This window comes from Geotrypetes seraphini, chromosome 5, assembly GCF_902459505.1.
Source record: "Geotrypetes seraphini chromosome 5, aGeoSer1.1, whole genome shotgun sequence".
Lineage (NCBI taxonomy): Eukaryota > Metazoa > Chordata > Amphibia > Gymnophiona > Dermophiidae > Geotrypetes > Geotrypetes seraphini.
The window spans coordinates 205,887,973-205,913,924 of record NC_047088.1 but is presented as its reverse complement, the minus strand read 5'-3'; the positions used below and the strand labels follow the sequence as shown (position 1 = coordinate 205,913,924).

The window sequence follows — 25,952 nt, the reverse complement described above, 5'->3', positions numbered from 1 at the left end:
TTTGGAGAGTAGAAATCCAAGGAAGTCATATGTGCTGGGAGGTGAGAGGCTAATATGCACTGAAGGAGAGAGGGACCTTGGAGTGATAATGTTTGAGGATCTAAAGGTGCAAAAACAGTGTGACAAGGCAGTGACTGTAGCCAGAAGGATGCTAGGCTGTATATAGAGAGACATAACCAGGAGAAGAAAGGAGGTGTTGATGCCCCTGTACAGGTAATTGGTGAGGCCCCACTTGGAGTATTGTGTTCAGTTTTGGAAACTACATCTGGCAAAACATATAAGAAGACTTGAAGCAGTCCAGCAAAAGGCGACAAAGATGGTAGGAGGTTTGAGCCAAAAGATGTACAAGGAGAGACTGGACAATCTGAATTTATATGTTCTAGAGGACAGGAGGGACAGGGGAGATATGATACAGATGTTTAAATACTTAAAAGGTACTAATATAGAACCAAATTTTTCCCGGAAAAAGAAAAATGGTAAAACTAGAGGACATAAATTGAGGTTGTGGGGTGGTAGACTTAGGAGTAATATTAGGAAACTAGTCATTAAGCCCGTTACATTAACGGGTGCTAGAATATATGTCTGTCTGTCTTTCTGTCTCTCTCCCTCCCACTGTCTGTCTCTCTCCCTGGCCCCCTTTCTCTTTCTGTCTTTCTGTCCCTCTCCCTGCCCCTGTGTCTTTCTTCCTTTCTTTCTCTCTCCCTCCCTCCCGCTGTCTGTCTGTCATTCTTTCCCTCCTTTTCCCTGTACAGCAGCATTTCCACCCCACTTCCCTGTGCAGCAGCAACAGCATTTCCCTCCTTCCCCCCCTCCACTTTCCTGTGCTGAAGCAGCAGTGGTATTTCCCTTCCCCTCCAGGTCCCTGTGCAGCAGTAGCAGCATTTTCCCCCACCCTCCCTTCCCTTCTCTTACCACGATCTGGCCTGCTCTGTTCGGCCCCTCCCCCTTCTTTTACTGCGTTCTGTCCTGCTTCGATCTGGCCTGCTCCTTTTGGCCCCTCCCCCTTCCCTTCCCACGGTCTAGCTTGCTCCATGCCCCTCCCTTCCTTTATTGCGTTCCTGTGGCTGGAGTCCTCTTCTTTGTTGGCCCCCCTTCCCTTCCCGCGGGCTGGCCTGCTGCAGCCGAAGGTTTTTTTAAAAAAAGTTTAAAAGTGCCGCGGCAGCTCCCCTCACGATCCCCGCCAGCGTCGGAAGAGTTCTCCAATGCTGGTGCGGCTCGTGAGAGGAGCCGACACCGCAGCTTTTAATTTTGCTTGAGGAGGTGGAGAGCAGGGAGTCCAGTGCTGCAGGCCAGTCCTGGCGTCCACGGTGAGAGGGAGCGATATATGCACGCATGCGCACTCCTGCCACCACAGACCTACTGATCACAGATCAGAGATCACAGAAGCACGCAGGTAAGAGTGCACATGCATGGCTAGGGTTTTATTATATAGGATTATTTTTCATGGAGAAAGTGATGGATGCCTGGAATGCCCTTCTGAGGGAGGTGGTGGAGAAGAAAACAGTGACAGAATTCAAAAGAGTGTGGTACGAACACAGAAGGTCTCTAATCAGAAAATGAAGGTTATAATTAAGAACATAAGAAAAGCCTTACTGGGTCAGACCAATGGTCCATCAAGTCCAGTAACCCATTCACACGGTGGCCAATCCAGGTCTAGTACCTGGCCAAAACCCAAGGAGTAGCAACATTCCATGCTACAGATCCAGTGGCTTCCCCCATGTCTTTCTCAATAACAGACTGGACTTTTCCTCCAGTAAAATGTCCAAACCTTGAAAGAACCAAGGCCAGTATTGGGGTGGACTTGAATGGTTTGTGTCCTGTAAATAGAAATAAATAAATAGCATATGTCTATTCGGCTTAGGATGAGCTGGGGAGGGCTTTGATGGGAACTCCAGTAATTTGGGATGATCTAGATCGGTTGGAGTGAGCTTTGACAGCAACTCCAGTAGTTGGAACAACACATTACTGGGCAGACTTCTACAATCTTTAATCCAGAAATATCAATAAACAAAGACAATTGAACTTAATTAAGGATTTGTAATGCATGTACCTATTGGGCCGACTGGATGGACCATTCAGGTCTTTTCTTCTGTCATTTACTATGTTACTATGTAAGATATCATACCCAAAATGGGGGTCTTGGTTTATATTCGAATCCCCAAACAATGACTGTCGCTTTTGTCCTCTTCCTCTATCCTGACCCAATCATTTGTGGTGTTTGCTGTCTACCCCTTCCCCCTCCCCTGATGACCAACAGTACTGTCCTCCACAAAACCAACCCTTCCCCCATGAAAGGTGCTACTTTCTTCCACAAACCCCTCTCCCCTGATGACCAGCACTACCATCCTTCCCCCATTCATCCGGCATTAGGCTTACTGTTCCGATGCTCGAAGAAGCCGACACCAAAGTTCCTTGTTGGGCCAGTATGGAACTTTGAGCTTTCCATGCATGTTGAAGACCTGGTAGCTCTTGACCTCTCAAGGATTCTCAGAGAGATGGATGCTGGCAGGGCTTGCAGAAGCTCAATACCCTGCACCAGCCCAGCAAGGAACTTGATGTCAGCTTCTTCGAGAACAGTAAGCCTAATGCTGACTGGATGGGGGGATGGTAGTGCCGGTCATGGTTAATGTGTTACTATGTCTAGATTGTAGAACTTAGTAATTGGTATCAAGTGGCCAAATACATATGTTATATGGTCTTTATTTTACAATAAATGGAGTAAGGGGGCTAGTCTATTAAAATTCGTAAGGGTAAGGAGGTCAAAAATAGTATGACAAATGAATGCTATAAAGAACTCCTAACAAGAATGTTATTGAATAAATAATGTATAAGAAATTCTTATCACATGTACTCAGAAAATGTGTAATCTAGCCAAGAGCCGAAGCTCCTATAGCCAAACCCACTGCCCCATCACTGTGTATGGAATTTTTGAAAAAGTGCTGAGAAGTGCTATTCAAATAAATGCTGCAATAATTTTCAATGGCAAAAATGAGGAGAGAAAAATAACTCCCACTTATCTCTGAAGTTGTTCAACAGGTCCCGACATGGACCATGTTTCGAAATTCTGTTTCAAGGAACCCGAAAAAGGTCTTAACAGTTCAGATGCCAAAAGGCTGGTGATAGTACAATTAGAGTAATTCTCAGCTGGTCTCCACGTCATCCCGCACAGGCGCGATAACATCAGCATACTTTATTTAAACTGAAGTCGGCGTCTCGAGCCTTTATACGAAAGCAGAATTAGAGAAGCTTCTTCTAATCATTTATATATGGCAAGTACCCACTTTCTGTGTTGCTTTTACATTGTTCTATATAGTTTTTTTTACTAATAGAAAGTTATACAACTATGAAGATGTTACAATTAAGTTTTCTTCTTTTTTAACAGAATATGAGAATTACCCTAATTGCATTATCACCAGCCTTTTGGCATCTGAACTGTTAAGACCTTTTTTCGTGTTCCTTGAAACAGAATTTCGAAACATGGTCCATGTTGGGACCTGTTGAACAACTTCAGAGATAAGTGGGAGTTATTTTTCTCTCCTCCTTTTTGCCATTGAAAATTATTGCAACATTTATTTGAATAGCATTTCTCAGCACTTTTTCAAAAATTCCATACACAGTGATGGGGCAGTGGGTTCGACTATAGGAGCTTCGGCTCTTGGCTGGATTACACATTTTCTGAGTATATGTGATAAGAATTTCTTATACATTATTTATTCAATAACATTCTTGTTAGGAGTTCTTTATAGCATTCATATGGTCTTTATTTGCCATTTTTTTCTTTGTTTCAGGATTAATAGTTTACAATTTTTGACTTGTTCCATTAATTAATGACTTCCTTTTAATGTTTTGCAGACCCTTATGAGGTGATTACACTTGTTCTGGGAGATGAAGTAAGACAATCAGGGAACCTCATGGGGTATGAGTGCATGGACGACTTGTATGACTAAGAAGACATCAAGCCAGTGTGAGTACTTTTTTGTACATATATGTAATGTTCCATTATGGAACTTTGATTGCAAATGTCTCCTCATATGGTATCTATTTCAGTTATGTATGTGTGGCAGTGTTGCAGATAATGCACAAATTTGCATGAGCAAGTTATAGAATAAGGTCAGTTGCATGTATAACTTAATGTAATAATGAGCTGGTAATTGGTCTTAATGAGCAATAATAGTCTGTAATTAGCCTTAATTGGTGCTGATTGGCACCAAATAGCAGTTACGCAAGTACTTGCCCTTAGTCACTCTTATATAAGTTGGATGCTCAAATCATAGAGCATGTAACTTTGATGTGGGTCATGGACCCAGGAGGGGCATGAACGTCAAGAAAGAAATGGCAGACCAAGCCACAAACACATTTAATTAACAACAGTTGCAGGAGTGGTAAAACACAAATCTCGACTGTACTGTGAAGGAGAGAGAGGTTTTATAGCTGTTGAAGCAGCCCTATTAGGGTGACACATAGCTAAGTTGGGCTTTGTGTTTATATGTTATAAGTGTTATTGCAAATCTGGAGACCCCCCTGCGTGCTATATGTGTGAGCCAAATCTAGTTACTCTCCCTTTCCCTTTCCTTCCCATCCCTCCCCTTGCATTCCTCCTTACTTTGTTTCTGAATCTGATCCAGCTGCAATTCAGACAGGCAACCCTGAATGGCATTGGAGGCTTTTCTTCTGGAGTAGATGCAGGATGTTGCATCAAGTTCTAAGGTGGGACATACTAGAAGAAAGTTCCCGATGCCACTTGATGCTGCCTGTCTGAATTGCTGCCGGACTGGACTCAGAAATGAAGTAAGGAGGACTGTGGGGAGGGGGGGGTGGAGAAGGTAAAGGTATCAAAACTTCAGAGGACAGCAGAGGAGGAGAGGAAACAAAAGGAAGAAATGCAAGATGTGTGGAGGACTGTGGGGAGTGCCCAATGCTAGCAGGAGTTGTATTTTACGCATGTAACTTGCCTGCCTAATACAAGTCTATTTTTATATAGACATGCAATGTGTGCGTGTTTAGAAGTGTAAAAATACAGTACATCTCAAAAATTAAATGTCTTTGGAAAATTGCATTTGTAATAGTCTTGTGCATGAGAAAATTTCCTATTAATTCACATTTTTATTTGCACATGAAAATGAATTAGAGCATACTAAAAATTAAATGAAACAAAATGAAACAAAAATTCACAATACAAATTTCTAAACCTCTTTGTTTCATTCTTCAAACGCCTTTAGCACTATATAAGTGATAAGTAGTAATAGTAGTAGTATTAATGAGCTATAGACATTGAAATAGTCTTGAACTCTTTTTCTGAGTGTGACAGATGCTGTCTGTATGTGTAATTTTTCCTTGTACCTTAGATGCCTATTTATTTTTATTGATTTCCATTAGTGTAAAGGAGCATTGATTCAGAAATGGCTCAAAAGCTGCATTAACCAATTCAAGTGTTGAACAGAAAGCTTCAACATGGATAGAATAGGCATGGAATATTTTCAGAGTTTGCAAGTTATTTGGACTTAACGATTACTGAAGTTGTCAGATCACCTTATGCTTTTCCCTTTCCCATTTTCTAGTCTACAAATGATCCATTATTTGACATATTTTGACACATTTATTTTGCATTTTCTTGTGTTGAATTTTTGTCCAAGTCAATTTGAAAATGCAAGCCTTATATTCAATTTGTTGTAAATATCTGAGATAGGATATGTGCAGGTCAAAAAGAAATTCAGCTCATTTTTATGTTATTTGGACATTCGTTTTAATAAAACCTTTTAATATACATAGGGCGGTATAGTTATCAAAGTGGGCCACCATTAAGTCATGCTATATTAGCTTAGCAGAGTTTAAAAAGATTTGGATGATTTCCTAAAAGAAAAGTCCATAAGCCATGATTAAGATGGGAAAATTCACTGCTTATTTGGGATCTTGCCAGGTTGGAAACAGGATCCTGGGCTTGATGAACCTTCAGTCTGGGCCAGAATAGTGCTTATGTTCTTATGGGTACTCCTCCCTGATCAGAATCAATGAGTCTCCTCAATATTTGGTTGGTTGCAATGCCTGCGAGCCTTTAAACTTCATTAGCCACTGTGCGAAAATGGAAGAGAAATTTACTACCACCAAAGGGAAGAAAACAGTTAAAAACAGATGAGGTTCACCAGAAGCATAGAGCCATACTATGAAGGCTGTAAGTGGGCAGTCTGCATCTAAAATCTCAGAGGAACAGCTCTCAAAACTTAAATCTTGAGTTCTGGCAACTTGATCGGTACCAGTGCAAACGATTTGTGTTAAAAAGATGATCTTGCACATCTGATGAGTCACATTGTGCCTAAACTATCCAATATTTCTTAAATGCTGGTGGGACATAGTGCCTGTTTGCAAAACAGTTTACTTGGGTTTACAAACAAATAATGACACATTTTGTTTGACATGCACTTCGTTCAGTTCAGAAAAGCACTTTGTTCAGAAAGCAGCATTGCATCAAAGGCAGATGGTAGAGGAAAAGCACCTGCAAGGAATAAAATTGACTGACCTTTTATCCCAAATCATGTAGAATCATAGCATCTATGTGTTTCTCACTACAGATGTGAATATGTACCCAACAGATACTATTTGCCATTAGACATTTCTATTAAGTTGATATATGATGACTTTATAAGTGCCCAAGGTACTGTGTGCGCATATGAATATGATCAAATAGTAGTTCATGAAAAGAATATATTGTCTACTGGGAAATGTAGTGTAAGCTGTGTGAAGAGTTTAGCCTTTATGATATGTCACATGAAGGAAGAACTACGTGACTGATGGTGGGGTAACGTGAGGAGGGACCTAACGGAGCTTGAAGAATGGTGCAGAGTTCGGCAGCTAATATTTAATGCTAAAATTGCAGCGTCGTGCATTTCAGCTGCAAAAAGCCAAGGGAGCGGTATAGTTTAGGAGGTGAAGTACTTTTGTGTGTGATAGAGGGGTGGGACTTAGGAACTATTGTAGGTGATGATATTAGGGTGGCCAAACAGGTACTCATAGAAAACGTAATGGCGAAAACTAGAAGGATACATGGGTGTATGGTGAGAGGAATGGCCATCAGGAAAAGAGAGATGATAATGGTTTTGTACAAATCTCTGGTGAGACCTTATTTAGAGTACTGTGTACAATTCTAGAGACCATACTTTCATTTTTTGTAAATCTTTATTCATTTTTATACGTACAATAAGTGTGATAATACATAAACACATTTGCACATTGAGAATATCACTTAATATTCAGCAATAATACCAGTCATAAAATCTTATCTCCCTCCCTTCCCACCCCTTCAAAACAAGTAATTAAATTACTTTATATAAGATGTTATACTTAAAATCCCCCCTCCCTGAAAAATGAACTTTAAGAATTAAGGGGAAATTAACAACTAATCATTACAAAATTTTGTTAATGGCTCCCACACATCTTGAAATTTCCTAATATATCCTCGCTGTGTTGCTATTACTCTTTCCATTTTATTCATATGACATAATGAACTCCACCAAAAATTATACCGTATTTTCGCGGATATAACGCGCACCATTGTAAAACGCGCACAGGGGTATAGCGCGCAGAAATCACGATGATATGTACAAAAACTTTTCTATACCGCGCTCAGGTATATAACGCGCATGCTGCCCGACTCTCCTCTGGCCACCCCGACTCTCCTTTCGCTCTCCCCGACTCTCCTCTGGCCACCCCGACTCTCCTTTCGCCCTCCCCGACTCTCATCTGGTTGCCCCGACTCACCCTGACTTTCGGTGCACTGCCCCGACTCTCCTCTGGTTGCCCCGACTCACCCTGACTTTCGGTGCACTGCCCCGACTCTCCTCTGGTTGCCCCGACTCACCGTTCACCCGCCCTGACTTTCGGTGCACTGCCCCGCCTCTCCGTGCCTGTCCCCCTTGAAGTCCTGTCCCCCCTTGAAGGTCTGCCTGTCCCCCCTTGAAGGTCTGCCTGTCCCCCCTTGAAGTCCTGTCCCCCTTGAAGGTCTGCCTGTCCCCCTTGAAGATCTGCCTGTCCCCCCTTGAAGTCCTGTCCCCATCCTGAAAGCCTGATGCCCCCCCTCGACGTCCGATTCTTCTCCCCCCTCGGCAGGACCACTCGCACCCCCACCCCGAAGGACCGCCGACTCCCCGACAATATTAGGCCAGGAGGGAGCCCAAATCCTCCTGGCCACGGCGACCCCCTAACCCCACCCCGCACTACATTACGGGCAGGAGGGATCCCAGGCCCTCCTGCCCTCGACGCAAACCCCCTCCCCCCAACGACCGCCCCCCCCCAAGAACCTCCGCCCGTCCCCCAGCCGACCCGCGACCCCCCTGGCCGACCCCCACGACACCCCCACCCGCCTTCCCCGTACTTTGTGTAGTTGGGCCAGAAGGGAGCCCAAACCCTCCTGGCCACGGCGACCCCCTAACCCCACCCCGCACTACATTACGGGCAGGAGGGATCCCAGGCCCTCCTGCCCTCGACGCAAACCCCCCTCCCTCCAACGACCGCCCCCCCCCCAAGAACCTCCGACCGACCCGCGACCCCCCTGGCCGACCCCCCCCACCCCCCTTCCCCGTACCTTTGGAAGTTGGCCGGACAGACGGGAGCCAAACCCGCCTGTCCGGCAGGCAGCCAACGAAGGAATGAGGCCGGATTGGCCCATCCGTCCTAAAGCTCCGCCTACTGGTGGGGCCTAAGGCGCGTGGGCCAATCAGAATAGGCCCTGGAGCCTTAGGTCCCACCTGGGGGCGCGGCCTGAGACACATGGTCGGGTTTGGCCCATGTGCCTCAGGCCGCGCCCCCAGGTGGGACCTAAGGCTCCAGGGCCTATTCTGATTGGCCCACGCGCCTTAGGCCCCACCAGTAGGCGGAGCTTTAGGACGGATGGGCCAATCCGGCCTCATTCCTTCGTTGGCTGCCTGCCGGACAGGCGGGTTTGGCTCCCGTCTGTCCGGCCAACTTCCAAAGGTACGGGGAAGGGGGGTGGGGGGGTCGGCCAGGGGGGTCGCGGGTCGGTCGGAGGTTCTTGGGGGGGGGCGGTCGTTGGAGGGAGGGGGGTTTGCGTCGAGGGCAGGAGGGCCTGGGATCCCTCCTGCCCGTAATGTAGTGCGGGGTGGGGTTAGGGGGTCGCCGTGGCCAGGAGGGTTTGGGCTCCCTTCTGGCCCAACTACACAAAGTACGGGGAAGGCGGGTGGGGGTGTCGTGGGGGTCGGCCAGGGGGGTCGCGGGTCGGCTGGGGGACGGGCGGAGGTTCTTGGGGGGGGGCGGTCGTTGGGGGGAGGGGGTTTGCGTCGAGGGCAGGAGGGCCTGGGATCCCTCCTGCCCGTAATGTAGTGCGGGGTGGGGTTAGGGGGTCGCCGTGGCCAGGAGGGTTTGGGCTCCCTCCTGGCCCGATATTGTTGGGGAGTCGGCGGTCCTTCGGGGTGAGGGTGCGAGTGGTCCTGCCGGGGGGGGGGGATGTATCGGACGTCGGGGAGTCGGCCGGGCAAGAGGGCTTGGGCTCCCTCTTGCTCCGATCGTGGATGCGGGTGCGGGTGGGAGCGCGTGCGAGCGGTCGTTCGGGGTGGGGGTGCGAGCGGTCCTGCTGGGGGGGTGAATCGGGCATCGGGCGGGGTGGGAACTATGTTTAAAAACTTTTGTATACCGCGCTCAGGCATATAACGCGCGAGGGGTATGCGCGGTACGTAAAATCACGTATAACGCGCGCGTTATATCCGCGAAAATACGGTAATTTAGTCTACTCCAGTTCTTCCAGTTATAAGTAATTTATTGAATGGCAACCCCAGTCATTATGAGTAATAGCTTGTTATTATTTGATGATATCTGACTCTTTGCTCTCATTGACATTGACATACCAAATAATACAGTAGAGACCATACTTTCAAAAAGATATAAACAGGATGGAGTTGCTCCAGAGGGTGGCTGCTAAAATGGTCAGTGGTCTTTATCATAAAGTGTATGTGGACAGACTTAAAGATCTCAATCTGTGTGCTTTGGAGGCAGGAGAGGGGAGCTAGCTATGATAGAGAGATTTAAATTCCTCCGTGCTATGAAGCTCAGGAGGCGAGTTTCTTTGAATTGAAAGGAAGCTCTGGAATGAGGGGGGGCATAGGATGAAGATGAAAGGAGACACTTAGAAGTAACCTGCACAGTCTAAAGCAGTGGTCTCAAACTCAAACCCTTTGCAGGGCCACATTTAAGATTTGTAGGTACTTGGAAGGCCTCAGAAAAAAATAGTTAATGTCTTATTAAAGAAATGACAATTTTGCATGAGGTAAAACTCTTTATAGTTTATAAATCTTCCCTTTTGGCTAAGTCTTAATAATAATACTGTCATTTATAGCTAAAGAGACATATGATCAAGAAACTGCTTTATTTGATAAACATACCAAGGGCCTCAAAATAGTACCTGGCGGGCCGCATGTGGCCCCTGGGCCGCGAGTTTGAGACCACTGGTCTAAAGGGTGCTTGTATAAGTGTCTCTACAATGTGTTTGTTTCAGCTATGATTGGTTGTATTTTCATTGTAGAAATGCTTTTTCCAAGTTCCTGTAGAAGTGTTTTGGGTTCTCTCTAAATAGTTTACTCCCTCCTTTACAAAGCCACACTAACATTTTAAGAACCTGCCACGGTGGTAACAGTTCGGACGCTTATAGGAATTCTATGAGCATCAGAGCTGTTACCGCGGCAGCCAGCGCACAAAGTGCTAGTGCGACTTTGTAAAGGAGGGGGTTATTTTGATATCTCTCTTTTCTGTTTTCTTCATTTCTACTCAGTTTTTGTGTTTCTTTTAATTTATTATTGAAGCATATTAATGTAAGATCTTCATCCATTAATTGCAGCATGCTTCAGTTTGATGTTTTGGATCTTTCTTATTATCATTAGTGATCTTGATGATTTTAAATACCCATCTATCAAGGCACATCTGCTTGTAATGATTCTGGTTTTCATTCAATGCATTTTTCTCAAGGGGGAGTTGCTATCTTTCTTTCTTTTTTTTTTTTTTTTAACTCTAGCCCTGTGTCCTTTACAATTCTCTCAGAAATAACTGGCTACACAGTTTTGTATTCAGTTAATTAAGTGATACCATCTTACTTATTATACTCTTTATTCTCTTTTCCTGGACCCAGCATATTCATCTGTTTCCAAATAGGAAACTAGCCAACTGTTAATTCCTTCACCTCCTGTGTTTCTTCGTCCTCTTCAGCTGGCTTCTTATTCTATCATTCTTCTCATTTTTTTGTGTTTCTGGATCGCCTTTCTCCCTCTCTATTTCATCCATGACAGGGCCTCAGCCAATCAGCGGCCTGTACTTATCTATGAACCCTAGTCTCTCTGTCACTCACTCTCTTTGTGTGCAGTGTTGTTCAGCTGTTCTAAAATGTCTTTACTTAGGTGCATTTTTTTAATAGGTAGAATCAGGGATTTTAAATTTGCATCAGTTGCATTTTGCAGCTTTTCTATGTGATCAACTACAAGGTTTGTAGCATAATTGCAGCAGTATTTTATCTCCTTTTAATCTTCAAGAGCCACCTAACAGTATTCATTAGTGTCTATGGTTTATCTCCTGTTGAAGTGGATTCATGAAGACCTTCACCAAGGCCTTGTTGCACAAGAGGTGTTATCCTCTCCTGAAGGTTTTGCACTATTACCATCAATAGCCCTAAGGCGCACCATTATATCTTGGACAATGGTCGATATATTTGCTTTTTTCCCTTCTTACTGTACTTCCTCTATAGTGTTGCTTTGCTGATATTTCATATTGATCTTATACTCATACATAAGAGTCACCACATAAAGGTATTCAGCAAGACTTGGGAAGAAAAATATAGTCCCTGTTCCTCAGAGGTGTACAGGAATACACCAGCAGTTTGATGAATTCTATATTGCATTCCTTGTTTTTCCTCCCTCACTCTGATCCTCTGTCTATCTGAGTATGGCTTTCTTGCTTTGTGTGGGGCTGTGTTTAACTACAGCACTATTTCTGGTAGTAGGTCTGCTGGTGCTGGTAGCAGGTAATTTACTGTAGCTACAGTGAGTGGTATGCACAAATGGTTTCTATGTACTCTTGTTTGGAGGAGGGAAAGGCAAAAGAGGAGTAGGAGAAGATAAATTCTGCAGCAGATCTACCAGGCTGAGAAGCAGTGCCTGAGTAAGTTTAGGTTCAACAAGGAAACTGTTGACCATTTTCTACCTATGTCACCTGCTAGACTCTCAGTCCCTGCCAGTTAGTTGGAGGGACATGCCGTGACAGTTCACCTGAAGGCCATGAGAGACTTCTAGACATCACTGGGTACCAGGGCAACCTTAAACTAGTCATATCACTCTGCTCTGCTCAATTTCTGAACACTTTCCTCCTAATCAAATATCGCTTTCCCTGAGCCAAAGAAGCACATGCATGAAACCATGACAGAATTTTATGAGCCGATTACTTTCCTTCTGCCACCTGTTAGAAAAGAGAGCAGCTCTGGAAACAGGCCTTTCTTTCCTTCAGTATGCAAGTGATCTACCACACCTGCTGCTGGTACCCACACTTCCCATGCTCTTGTCACAGTCATGAACATAGGGTTGTTTTGAGAGTTGTGTGACCATTGAGGAATAGCTTCTGGGTATGTAGGATCTCTCACAATCACTCTGTACTGTAACATTCCTCTCCTCAGAACCCTCTCGGCCTAGGAACCATCAGATCCTATCTCTACAGTGCTTGCTTGCCTCACACCCCAACATAGACCCACTCATTTTTGTGTTCTGTTGCCTTGTCTTTCCCAGATAATAGGGACTGTTCCCTCAAGATATGGTTTATGATCTCCAGTAGTGCTACAGCATGAGCCACACACAGATAAAGGCAGCCACTAAAAAGATTTTTGGGGTTGTTAAAAACACACTTCAGGTGCCCGCACAGATCAAGGAGAGGGCTACTTTACTATCCTTCCCCCTTTCAAAGTATGCAACATCTTCATGGCCTTCTGCATGCCACCCTGATCTCCAGACTTTCTCCTTCATAGACCTTCAACATGGATCCCCAGACATTGGCAAGGAAGAGGAGAAGGAGGCAGCCCAACAGCAGGAACCTCATCACCCCTAAAGAAATGAGGAGGCAATAGCTTCAAGAAATGAACTCATTCAAAGAAATTTCTAGCTGGTAAGTGCTTATTTCTTCACAGTGAATATATTCAACAGTATCAGTGCTCACAGGGATGCACACAGGCTTGCACTGATGTGGAAGGGTACTGCAGCTTTGTAAGTGCGTGCTGTGCCTCAGTGGAATTGATTTGTCTGCCATAGTGGCCTCAAAAAGATCTACTCCCACTTCTGCCACCTCTGAGTCTTTTCTGGCTACTTCAGCAAAGTCTGGGAAGGCAAGCCACTGATGGGTAGCCCTGTGATAAGGAGCTTCTATTGTGGCACAATTGGGATAGAACAAAAGAGGGGAAAAGCAGGAAGATTAGAAGAAGACAAGGACCTAGGTGATGCAAGACAGTTCATCATCCTCTTCAACAGACACTCCAACATGGTGGTGAAAGATTGCAGGTCAGTACATTCTGCCATCAGTTTGTTTTGCTCTGAATTTTATAACACACCAGACAACAGGGTTTTTCTTCTCTCTTACAGATTCTCTCAACCACTGGACCTAACAACTCTGTCAAAGACGTGCCCTGCACTGATGGCAATACAGCTAATATGGACCTACATCCAATGGTCTTTTTCTCACTGCATGTATTATCCTCTAGCTAGCATATCCTCCTCTTCCCCTGGATCCAGCAGTTCAGTTGCTGTATCCTGCTTCAAAGACCCTCTCACCCCAGAATTGTCTTGAGCTTGGGATGGAACTCCTCTCAAATGAGGAAAGACTAAAGAGGTTAGGGCTCTATAGCTTGGAAAAGACGGTTGAGGGGAAATATGACTGAAGTCTACAAAATCCTGAATGATATAGAACGGGTACATATAAATCCATTTTTTTACTTCATCAAAAATAGCAAAGACTAGGGGACACTCGAAGTTACAGGGAAATACTTTTAATACCAATAGGAGGAATTTTTCATTCAGAGAATAGCTAAGTTCTGTGATGTGTTACCAGAGGATGCTGGAAAAGCAATTAACATAGATGGGTTTAGAAAAGGTTTGGACAAGTTTCTGGAGGAAAAGTCCATGGTCTGCTATTGAGATAGACATGGAGGAAGCCACTGCTTGCCCTGGGATCAGTAGCATGGAATGTTGCTGCTATTTGGATTTTTGCCAGGGTACTTGTGACCAGATTGGCCACTGTGGAAACAAGATACTGAGCTAGATTGACTATTGATCTGACCCTGAATGGGTAATCTTAGGTTCCTATGTTCACATAGGCTGTATCAGCCCTGGTTCCTCCTCTCTTCCAAATGCCACTTTGGTTATTCTCTGCCTTCTCTATCCTGGGCCTTGCTACTGGTTTGGCAACAGCAAGTGATACACAGAAAAGAGTAAAGGGTCATGGATTTGATATACTGCCTTTCTGTGGGTACAATCAAATTGGTTTACATATACTATGCAGGTAATTTTTCTGTTCCTAGTGGGTTCACAATCTAAGTTATGTACTTAGAGCCAGTACATGTTTGGCACACCTGTTGCATGGAAGTGCACATGGGCCCAGAGCAATGTTCCTTCTAAGCTATGCGACCACACACCTCCATAAGAGGCCACACAGCTGAACTGGCTCACCACGCCACCAGCACACCACCCTGCAGCGTCTGGTTTTCACTGCCTCCATCTGTTACTGCTGCTGTTGCTACCAATGCTTTTCTAAATCAGCAGCAAAACAAAATGCAAAACTGAGCACCACATTGTACTTACCCATGGCTGCCAGCCCTACCCCCTTAATGTCACTTCTTGTTCCAGGGTAAAACTGGCAGCCACAGGTAAGTACAATGACTGTGATGTTTATATTTTGTTTTGCCGCTGTTCCTGGTTAGGTGGGTGTTAGGGAAGGAACCAAATGCTGTAAGAAAGTAAGGAGAACATGGGCACGTACTGGAAGGAAGTTGGAAGGACAGAGGGGCCCATGCTGGATGGAAGTAGGTAGGATAGACAGGCACATTGGATGGAAATGCATAAGAGAGGGGGCACATGCTAGACAGAAGTGGGGAGGATAGGGGGCATATTTGATTTGCTACTGTTCAATTTGTCAAACTGACCCATTACATCATCCAGTGTTATAGAAATTTGTTTGAGTTTCTCTGATTCACCAGAATTAAATATCATTTTTAGCACCGGTAGCTTCTCCACATCTTCTTCGGTGAAGACTGAGGCAAAGAATTCATTTAATCTCTCTGCTATGGCCTTGTCGTCCCTGAAAGCCCCTTTTATCCCTCAGTTATCTAGTGGTTCAACCAATTCTTTTCCCGGCTTGTTGCTTTTAATATACCAGCGCAGTCTTCTTTTTAAGGTTTCTCTTTGCCTTCCTTATTAGCGCCTTGCATTTGACTTGACATTGCTTGTGCTGTTTACAATTATTTTCAGTTGGATTCTTTTTCCACTTTCTGAAGGATTCTTTTTTAACTCTAATAGCTACCTTCACCTTACTCGTTAACCACGCTGACTGCCATTTGGTCTTCTTTCCTCCTTTTTTAATACATGGAATATACAAATTTAGTCTGGGTTTCCAGGATGCTATTTTTGAATAACATCCACGCCTGTTGTATATTTTTGACCTTTGCAGCTGCACCTCTAAGTTTTGTTTTTACCTTTCTCTATATGTTATCATAGTCTCCTGTGTTAAAGTGCTGTTCTATTGGATTTCCTGTGCAAACTTATTCCAGGGATTATATAAAATCTGATCATGTTATGATCACTGTCATCAAGCGGCCCCAGCACCATTACCTCCCACACCAATTTATGCACTCCACTAAGAACTAGATCTAGAATTGCTTCACCTGATGTTACATTTACCCAGTCAATATCAGGTTACAGGCAGTCCCCGGGTTAAGAATGAGTTCTGTTATTAAAACCGTTCTTAAGTTGAATTTGTATGAAACTCAGATCCTGTACAGTCTATAGCTATAAACTGAAGGTGAATAAGTAGGGAAAGCACACAGAGTACTGTATGGCTCATGGATTCTTTCCAAGTTCCTTGCAAATGTTTATATATATATATATATATATATATATATATATATATATGTGTGTGTGTGTGTGCTCACGCCAACTCAGTCCTTAGAGGAAACATTGCCCCAGAGCAAAAAGCTAGGACTTTAGAGCAGGAACAGCCTGTAATAAGTGCCTTAGGCTGCTCTGCAGACTTCACATGATCTGTGGCCTGACTTCAAGTTGTTCTCACAAGTTCTTTAGTCTTGGATCTCTACCTTTCTCACCCTTCCATTGAGAGTGGAGAAGCAGCTTTTGGTTGCTACTGCACCTTTCCAGTGAAGTGTCAAAGACAGCGGCCTCATATTATCTGAAGCCTACTATTCTGGAAGGGCTAGTCTAACCTTTGTACCTCTGAGACAGAGGTTTTAGTGCAAGCAAAGAGAAAACTGTGCAAAAGGCATAGCATGAGAAATAACCCAGTAGTATATTCTCTAGCAGTAGAGTGGGACATTTTCACCAGGTTGATTTTGTTGATGGTGGCATCATCCACAATCAAGACAATCACCTGGCTTGAGAGTCCCTTTCTTGGTTTTGCAGTCTGCTTTGCTTTCTGGCAGAGGTCCCTCCGATTTTTATGAACCTACTTACTGTTCTAGCGGTTGTAAAAGTTTGTAACATTATATGCTCCAGAACTGTGTAATGTTTTATGATTTCCTTCATCAGGACATCTTCCCCAGGAGCAAAGTTTGACTTCCTCAGAAGTGCTCCATGCTTGGCAGCTATTCTACATATACAGTATAGTACTTGCTAAGGATTGCATGAATACGCATAAAATAAGTGCTTTTGTGCCTAGTTGGGTGCCAACTATGCACAAATATACCCAATCCAATGGCATTCATTTTTCTTGTGCTCTTAATTATCAAATAGAGGTAACTTTTATGGAAGACACCTGACAGTATTGTACTTGCTTTAACACAGCTGTATGTCTGCTCTATTTTGCTACTTTCCTAACCGTCTGGTCAGTAACAGTTTCCTGCTGTTTACTCTTGAGTGCCTCAGCTACCTTCACCTTTTTAAAAACTGAGCTACTTATCAGTAGGATTTTTTTTTCTTTTAAAGAAGGATTGTTTCCCTAGCAGTGGGAAACTTACTAGGATTTCCTGTGCTTCCGTAGGATTTAGGTTCTGTTGACTTACTTTGCTTCCAACCATGAGCCTGAAGGCTCTCTTTTCTGGTTTTAAGAGCACTATCTTTTATTTAACAATCCTATGTAAAAAAAATATATATATATATTTATAATAATAAATAAGCCTCCTATGCTGATGAAAACTTACAAAGCTGCCTGGCTGCCTGCCACATACTGATGCTTCAGGTTTTGAGAGCTCAGCAGGCTTTCTCTGTGGCTTCATCTGCGCATGCTCAAGGCCTGCGCGTTCATGTTCTCTCAGAGATTCTGCGCAGATGCTCAAGGCCCAGCACAGAAGAGGAGGCCGATCTTCGGGCACCGGAACCAACGCACAGGACATGCCGGTGCCGAGGCCAGATGAAAGTAAGAAGCGGGTTCGGGTGGGTCTGGGGTTTTTCAGGTCACGGCGGGGGGAAGGGGGGTGCCGGATCGCAGGGGGGGGAGGGTACCGGATGGCGGGGGGCGCTCGTAAATCGAGGCACGCTTGGTTTCCGAGGTGCCGATTTTGCAAATGTTTTGCTCGTCTTGCAAAACACTCGCAAACCCACAGGTAAACCAAGGTACCACTGTACTGTGATGCCAGGAGAGGGATAGAGCAGAGGTCAACAACATTCCCATTTGGAACTGGTTATAAAACTAGGGATATGTAAAAGAAGCACCTGACTTCCTTGTTCTCAGCTCTCTCTGACCTTCAAAAGACAGGGTAATTAAAGTACAAATATGCTGTCTGTTAAATTTTTGGTGACACACCAGTGTGTCCCAACACATAGGTTGAGAGCCCCTGCTGAAAAGTTCTCAGCCCAGCCAACCAACTTCCTAAATTCTGAGTTGTTTTGCCTCTGTAGCTGAGAAGAGTGTTATCTTGTTTTGTTAAGTGCCAATGTGCAGAAACAAAATTCCGTGTTTTGACTTTGTTTCAGATCATTGATTGAACCGTATCCATGTTATTCTCTTCTTGGATGAGCTGAGAACTTTTCAGCACCTCCCCCCCCCCCTCCCCACACTCATAGATTATACTGTTTCTGTTGCACTTTATATAGCATTGAGGATAGAGATATGGCTATTCTATGTTCTCTGTGTATTATCTTCCAGATTTCTGTACTGCACTATTTCATATGTATCAGAGCTAGTTTACAATCACTGTCGTATAATAGTACAGGAAAGATGTATGTGGTCTTTATCATAAGGCGTATGGGGACAGACTTAAAGATCTCAATCTGTATACTTTGGAGGAAAGGCGGGAGAGGGGAGATATAATAGAGACGTTTAAATACCTACGTGATCTAAATGCACATGAGTCGAGTCTCTTTAATTTGAAAGGAAACTCTGCAATGAGAGGGCATAGATTGAAGTTAAGAGTTGATAGGCTCTAGAGTAATCTAAGGAAATACTTTTTTACAGAAAGGGTGGTAGATGCGTAGAACAGTCTCCCAGAAGAGATGGTGGAGACAGAGACTATGTCTGAATTCAAGAAGGATTGGGATCCACGTGGGATCTCTCGGAGAGAGAAAGAGATAATGGTTACTGCGGATGGGCAGACTGGATGGGCCGCCTTTATCTGCCGTCATGTTTCTATGAGAAAGGGGCTTTGGGGAAAGTCAGCATCCATTGGCAGCCACAAGAAAGAAGAAGTATGCGCCCCTCATAATACACTCTACATATTGCATGTGTATAAGTATGTGCTGTCTTGCCATCACATGTGCATATATATGCATATACTGTGGAGTAATTCTGTGAAAGGCCCTTTCCACATGTAAAGCTGCTTTTCCACATGGACGTACCTTCATAAAATTATAAAACTGTTGTGGACTATAATCCTCTTAATATGTTTCTCTATTATTTCTTAATAGACAGATATTTCATTTTCATTTATTTGTTACCCATTCAAAGAAGATGCTCTTTGTTATAAAAGCAATTTCAAAAAATTACCCACATAGCAAGCAATTATTTAACTGGGAATTTATAAATAGGCAAACAGAGGGCAGTAGGAGACTATTTGTAAAGGAATGCAGGTGCTTACTTTCCTTTACAGAATACTAGCATTAAAGCAAAAATATTGTGGCGTGAAAGAGTAGCTTAATAGTTATTGCAATGGGCTGAAAACCAGGAAAACTGTAAGCAGGGAAAATACCTACTGTACCTGTATATAATATGAAATCCACTTTGGTTATACCCACTGTTCCCTGTAAGCTGAGCAGGAGTCCTTCAACTGCATTGCAGCCAGTAGGGGGGTGATACTTCAAAAGTTATGTTTCCAATTGCTAGGGACAGGCAGGTTTCCTGGAGTCTCGCAGAGCTTGCCTGTCCCTCACTATTGAAAATGTGATAGTGAAACAGCATCCCCCACTGGCAGGACTGTAGGTGGAGGACTCCTGCTGTGCTTAGAGCAGTGTATTGCAAACTGTGTGCCTCCTGAGATTTCAGGTGTGCCGCAACATACTGGCGAGGAGAAGAGCCATCCTCCTCTCCCCGCACATTCCTTTCTTCTGGATCCCTCCACCAAAGCGGGCGCAGCCAGATGGGCCTCCACGTGGATGTCGATGCAGTGACATCATGCATGCGCATGACATCATCACATCAACGACCGCACACTTCCGGGTTTAATAAACTGCAGGCCGGAAAGTTTGTGAGACACTGGCTTAGAGGGAACATTGGTTGAACCTAAGAAAGACAGCATATCAAGAACCTCAAATATCATAGGGCCAATATCCAGACAGAAGGAGTTAGCTGGGCTGTTTTCCATGGTCAGCGCTGAACCTGGATATTCAATGCTGGGTCATTTCTGGTGACCAGCATTGAATATCTAGTTTATTTATGGCTTGGTAATGTAACCCCCTCCTTCTCAGATTGAGGTAAAAGGTATCCCTCTTGAAATAAGATTTGTTTTGTAGTCGTGCACACCGAGGATTAAATTGATACTTTTCCCCAGGAGAAGGGGTGAATTACATAAACAAAATAATAATCCTATATAATAAAAGACTAACTCGCGCATGCGCAGTCCTATTTGCGTGTTCCGTGCGCTGTAGGTCTGTGGCCGAAGGAGTGCGCATGCGCGCGAATACGTCACCACCCGATCGCCTCCACAAGCCGGACCGCAGCCAGACGACGTTCTCCGTTTCTCCTGTCGCCGCCGATCTCCGTTTCTCCTTTGCCGCCCACCCCCTTTTCTTCCCGCGGGTCCGAATGGCGATTCAAGCAGCGTGTACATCAGTCTCCACACGCTGCTTCGGGCCCTTCTACTGCCCTGATTTGCTCTGCCGCGTCTCTGATGATGTCATCAGGGACGTGCCAGAGTAAATCAAGGCAGAAGGGCCCGAAGCAGCGTGTGGAGACTGATAAAAGCGCTGCTGGAATCACCACCTTTGTAGTCCGGCCCGCGGGAAGGGGAAGGGGAAGGGACAGGGGGGGTAGAGGAAACGCTAATGCTGCTGCACAGGGAACTGGTGGGGGGGGGAGGGAAATGGAGGGGAAGGGAATGCTGCTTTGGACGGACAGACAGACAGAGAGAGGAAGGGAAACACAAAGAAAATAAGAAATACACAGGGGCAGGTGCTCAGGGAACTGGTGTGGGGGGAGGGAAATGGAGGGGGATGGAATGCTGCTTTGGACAGACAGAGAGAGGAAGGGAAACACAAAGAAAATAAGAAAGACACAGGGGCAGGTGCACAGGGAACTGGTGTGGGGGGAGGGGGATGGAATGCTGCTTTGGACAGACAGACAGAGGGAGGAAGGGAGACAGAAAGGAAAGAAGAAAGACACAGGGTCAGGGAGATACACAGAAAGACAGACAGGCAAAGGGGGCCAGGGACAGAGACAGACAGAAAGGACAGTGGGAGCTGCGTCAGGAGGGGTGCGGGATGCGGCAGTGGGAACTTTTCCAATGGGTGCAACTGGGCAGCTGTCGGGAACCTCTGATCAGGGGCAGAGCAAGGTAAGAGTATCATAGGGATAAGAAGGAGGAGGGAGGATAAAAAAGGAAGGGATGCCTACTGCTGGACAGGGGGAGAAGGAAAGAGATGCTGATGGACAGGGGAGGTGAAGAAAAAAGAACAGAGGACTAATGTTGGACAGGGGGAGAAGGAAAGAGGTGCTGCTGGACAGGGGGGAGGTAAAACAAAGGGAGAAGGGCTGCTGCTGCATAAGGAGAGCAGTGAAGGGGTGGTGGTGGACACAGTGGAGGTAAAATGAAGGGAAAATGGACAGGGGGAGCAGGCAAGGGGTGGTGATGGACAGCCAAGGAAAAAGAAAGGCAGAAAGAAAGAAAGCGGCTAAGGAGAGAGAGAGAGAAAAAGACAGACACACACACATATGTTCTAGCACCCGTTAATGTAACGGGCTTAAAGACTAGTATATAATAATATGGTATAACCTTGAAATAAAAATAGTTATTAAACGTATAATAAAATAAATATAAAGAAGCACTAAGGATTCAATATTGAATATAGAAATAAAATTTAATAAACAAATGCTTTAAATCAAATCTAAACAAAGAGATTCTACTTCCCCTCTGTAAAGTTCTTTTTCCTCAGATTTGGGTATTTGAGGCTTTATATTCTTGCTATGAAGGGGTACCACGTAGGCACACTGTTGCTAGCAGAATCTCTCTTGCTGGAACCAACCTACTACTCTGACTTAAACAAACCAATAAGGGAAAACCCTATCCTAATATAATAACCCCTGAATTGCCTAAATATACTTTCTAAGCTAGAAAAAAAAATAGATAATTGATGTTCCCTATACCTTTTCCCTCCCCAGAATTTCCTATTTATAAAATTACAAAAAAAACCCCAACAAATTCTCAATAAACTTTATAACAGATATACACAGAAATAGGTTTCCAAAGCAGTTTACCAATTTTCTTTTATCAATATTCTCTTACAACATTCCACAGGAATCTGTCACAGGATCTCTGATAAAAATCTCCTCCAAAAATTAGCACCTCAGAAGTCACTCAAAGATCCTCTCAAACATTTCCCAGAAGAGTCTCACAGAAGAGCAGACTGAAATTTTCCTCAAAAAATCAGCACAATAAATTTCTCACTTATAGAATCTCTCAAACACTTCTCAGAAGATTCTCACAGAATAGCAGACTGAAACTTTATTTAGAACTCAGCACCATATATTTCTTAGTCAGGAAATCTCTCACACATTTCCCAGAAGATTCTCACAGAACATCACAAAAAATCTCTTCAGACTCTCAAACATTACCAGCATCAATACCAAACTTCAGACCTTATCCAGAATTTCACAATCCTTCACAAACTCAAATAAAAACCACCATAATTACCTTCTCACCAGGCACAGAAACCAAAACACCTCCACGCAGATCCAAGTCACCCTCCCAACTGTCAAATCTGACAGTTAGAATGTTCAAACAGCTAATGCTGATCTCTGCACGAGGATAGAAAACCTGTGCAGGAAATTAGCAACAGAAAACCTCAAAACTGCACCAATACAAACAATACACAAACCATACTTCTCAAAATAAAAAAACATAGATATTTCCTTCCAGATCCTCTCTGCTTCATTAAACCCTTTAAAAACTTCTTTAAACTCTGTTTTTCACACTCAAGTAACTATTAAACTTTTAACCCTGGTTACAGTAAACCAATCAATATACAGTTAGGACTCAATATCAATAGAGCTTCCACAATATTTTAATATATGCAAAAAAGAGAAGAAGCTAACTCACTATAAATAATCACTTTATTCTTTCCTTTCCTTATTTCACAATAAATGTGCTTTACCTACAGCTAATACACATAAAACAATCCATAGTAAGACATTATAACAATAACATGAACAGGGCTGACCCCCGTAGTATGAGGACGCCTTCATGGCGAAACGCAAGATTGTGTTGGGCTGGCTGTTATTTTGTTTGTAGCCATCTGAAACAATTAAAGATTGCCAAGAGGTCATAGAAATCACAGGAGTAAAGTCTACCGGAATCGTTGGTAATTTGGATTTTAAAGTGTGGACATAAGAACATAAGAAGTTGCCTCCACTGGGTCAGACCAGAGGTCCATCCCGCCCAGTGGTCCGCTCCCGCGGTGGCCCACCAGGTCCTTTGACCTGTGAAGTGATTTGACCATTTTTATATCCTACCTCTGCTTCTATCTGTACCCCTCAATCCCTTTATCCTCTAGGAACCTATCCAAACCTTCCTTGAACCCCTGTACTGTGGTCTGGCCTATCACAACCTCTGGAAGAGCGTTCCATGCGTCCACCACCCTCTGGGTAAAAAAGAACTTCCTAGCATTTGTTCTGAACCTGTCCCCTTTCAATTTCTCCGAGTGACCCCTAGTGCTTGTGGTTCCCCACAGTTTGAAGAATCTGTCCTTGTCCACTTTCTCTATGCCCTTCAGGATTTTGAAGGTTTCTATCATGTCCCCTCTAAGTCTCCTCTTCTCCAGGGAGAACAGCCCCAGCATTTCTAACCTGTCAGCGTATGAAAAATTTTCCATACCTCTTATCAGTTTTGTCGCTCTTCTCTGGACTCCCTCGAGTACTGCCATGTCTTTCTTGAGGTACGGCGACCAGTACTGGACACAGTATTCCAGGTGCGGGCGCACCATTGCACGATACAGTGGCATGATGACTTCTTTCGTCCTGGTTGTGATACCCTTTTTGATGATGCCCAGCATTCTGTTTGCTTTCTTTGAGGCTGTCGCACACTGCGCCGATGGCTTCAATGTTGCGTCCACCATCACCCCCAGGTCTTTTTCAAGGGGGACATTATGGGACTGATGTTCCAGGTTTTCTATATTCTACGTGGGTTAGCCCCATTCATGTTATGTCTTACTATGGCTTGCTTTATGTGTATTAGCTGTAGGTAAAGCACATTTATTGTGAGACAAGGAAAAGAAAGAATAAAGTGATTATTTATAGTGAGTTAGCCTCTTCTCTTTTGTTGTATGTGTTTATTTATGGCTGCTATATACTTAGGGTTCCTTTTACTAAGTCGCAATAGAGGCTTCTGCTGTGGCTTGGAGAGCTAAATGCTCCAATGCTCATAGGAATTCTATGAGCATCGGAGCATTTAGTGCTCCAGGCCACAGTAGAAACCTCTACCGTGGCTTAGTAAAACTCAACATTAGTCGGCTAAATTGATATTAAGCACTGGCCAGCTAAATATATAGTGGCCACCGATAGACCAGCTATTTAAGTAGCTGACTAGCACTTTAAATTTTGAGGGTAGCCAGCTAAGTCATGCAACACAGCCAGTTATCTGCTAAACACTAATATTCAGCGACCATCTCACACTGAATATTAGTGCTTAATTGGCTTAGCACTATTTAACCAGCCAAGAGTGTTCTTGGATAGTTAAATAGTGCAGAATATTGGTCGAAATGTAGCCATGAGCACTTAAATATCAGCCAAAATGCAGGTATAAGTGTGCGCGCCTAAGTGCTGGAGATAAATATGTGGAGGGGCATAATCAAAAGAAACGTTTAAGTCCGATTCGGACGTATGGCACTAGAAGCCCAAAGTCGCCAGTGGGAAACTATTCATTCTCGAAAAATACGTCTAGAATGTTTTTTTTTTCAGAAAATCGTCTATCTGGACGTCCAGGCTATTGTTCGTCCATCTCTATACCACATTTGCAACCAAAATTTTGTCCACATCAATAACACACAGAACAAGACTATTTAGACGTGGGAGAGGTCAATCTTGTAATGGACTGGTCACCCAGACATGGCAACAGAGAAGTGGGGCACATTACAGGGCACTGCTGTGAACTTCACAAAAAGGGTGCCAGATAAACATCTCACCAGAACTCCCTTATAATTCTTTGACAAAATTCAATACAGGATCTTAGTCCAATCACTTGTACTAGGACTTGTAGACTACTGCAACAGCCTTTATCTACCCTGCCCCGCTTACATGACCAAACAACTACAGACAGTACAGAACACAGCACTCAGACTTATCTACTCGCTAGGAAAATACGATCACATCACTAATGCCTATCTCGACTCACACTGGCTACCGATACAAGCAAGAACTCAATTCAAACTATACTGTTTATTATTCAAAGCACTAAACGGAACAGCACCTCTCTACCTAAACAGCCGCCTAACCCGAAACCTCTCAACTAGAGTAAGGAGAACCCAGACTCCATTCACCTACCCCTCACTCAAAGGCACAAAACGCAAAAAGCTATATGACAACCTACTTGCTACACAGGCCGCGAAAATTGACCCCACCATATCCAAGCTGCTGACCACAACTACGGACTACAAAGCGTTTCGAAAAGATATAAAAACCATACTATTCAAAAAACACATCCCAATATTATAATCTACCATCATCTTCTCTCCCTTCATAACCTACTGCAACTCTCAACCAACTGCAACTTCGTCCCCATAGGCAACATCTAATCTAGCTGCATCGGGCGTAAAGCCAATTCATATCTAGAAACACAGTCTCCCCAAATACCGAAAAAATCAGATATAGCAACCTAGGAACAGACGATTTTTTGGTAACATAAGATTGTGCGTTGTAATATTATGTAAAGTAACATAAGGTTATGCGTTGTAATATAACATAAGGTTATGCTTTGTAATATCATGTAATGTAAGTTATGCAATGTACTGGAATAATAAGGTAAAATAACATAAAATAACTCTACGTAAAGTCTTGTAAAGTTATGTAAGATAAATTATGTAAGATAAATTATGTAAACTTAATGCAAGTTATGCAAGCACGGT

At 43.9% G+C, this 25,952-nt stretch overlaps 1 protein-coding gene across 4 annotated transcripts in view; it reads left to right on the top strand.

Moving 5' to 3' along the window:
* The window catches only part of B3GALT1 (beta-1,3-galactosyltransferase 1), a 464,138-nt gene that overhangs the window by 162,080 nt on the left and 276,106 nt on the right, over positions 1-25,952 (top strand). For 3 of the 4 annotated variants that reach the window (XM_033946929.1, XM_033946927.1, XM_033946928.1), the window contains exons 2-3: positions 3,853-3,964; positions 13,001-13,137. The gene's annotated coding sequence lies outside the window, so the exon portion shown is untranslated. The remainder of the gene's footprint in view (positions 1-3,852; positions 3,965-13,000; positions 13,138-25,952) is intronic. The other variant, XM_033946930.1, reaches the window with a different exon arrangement.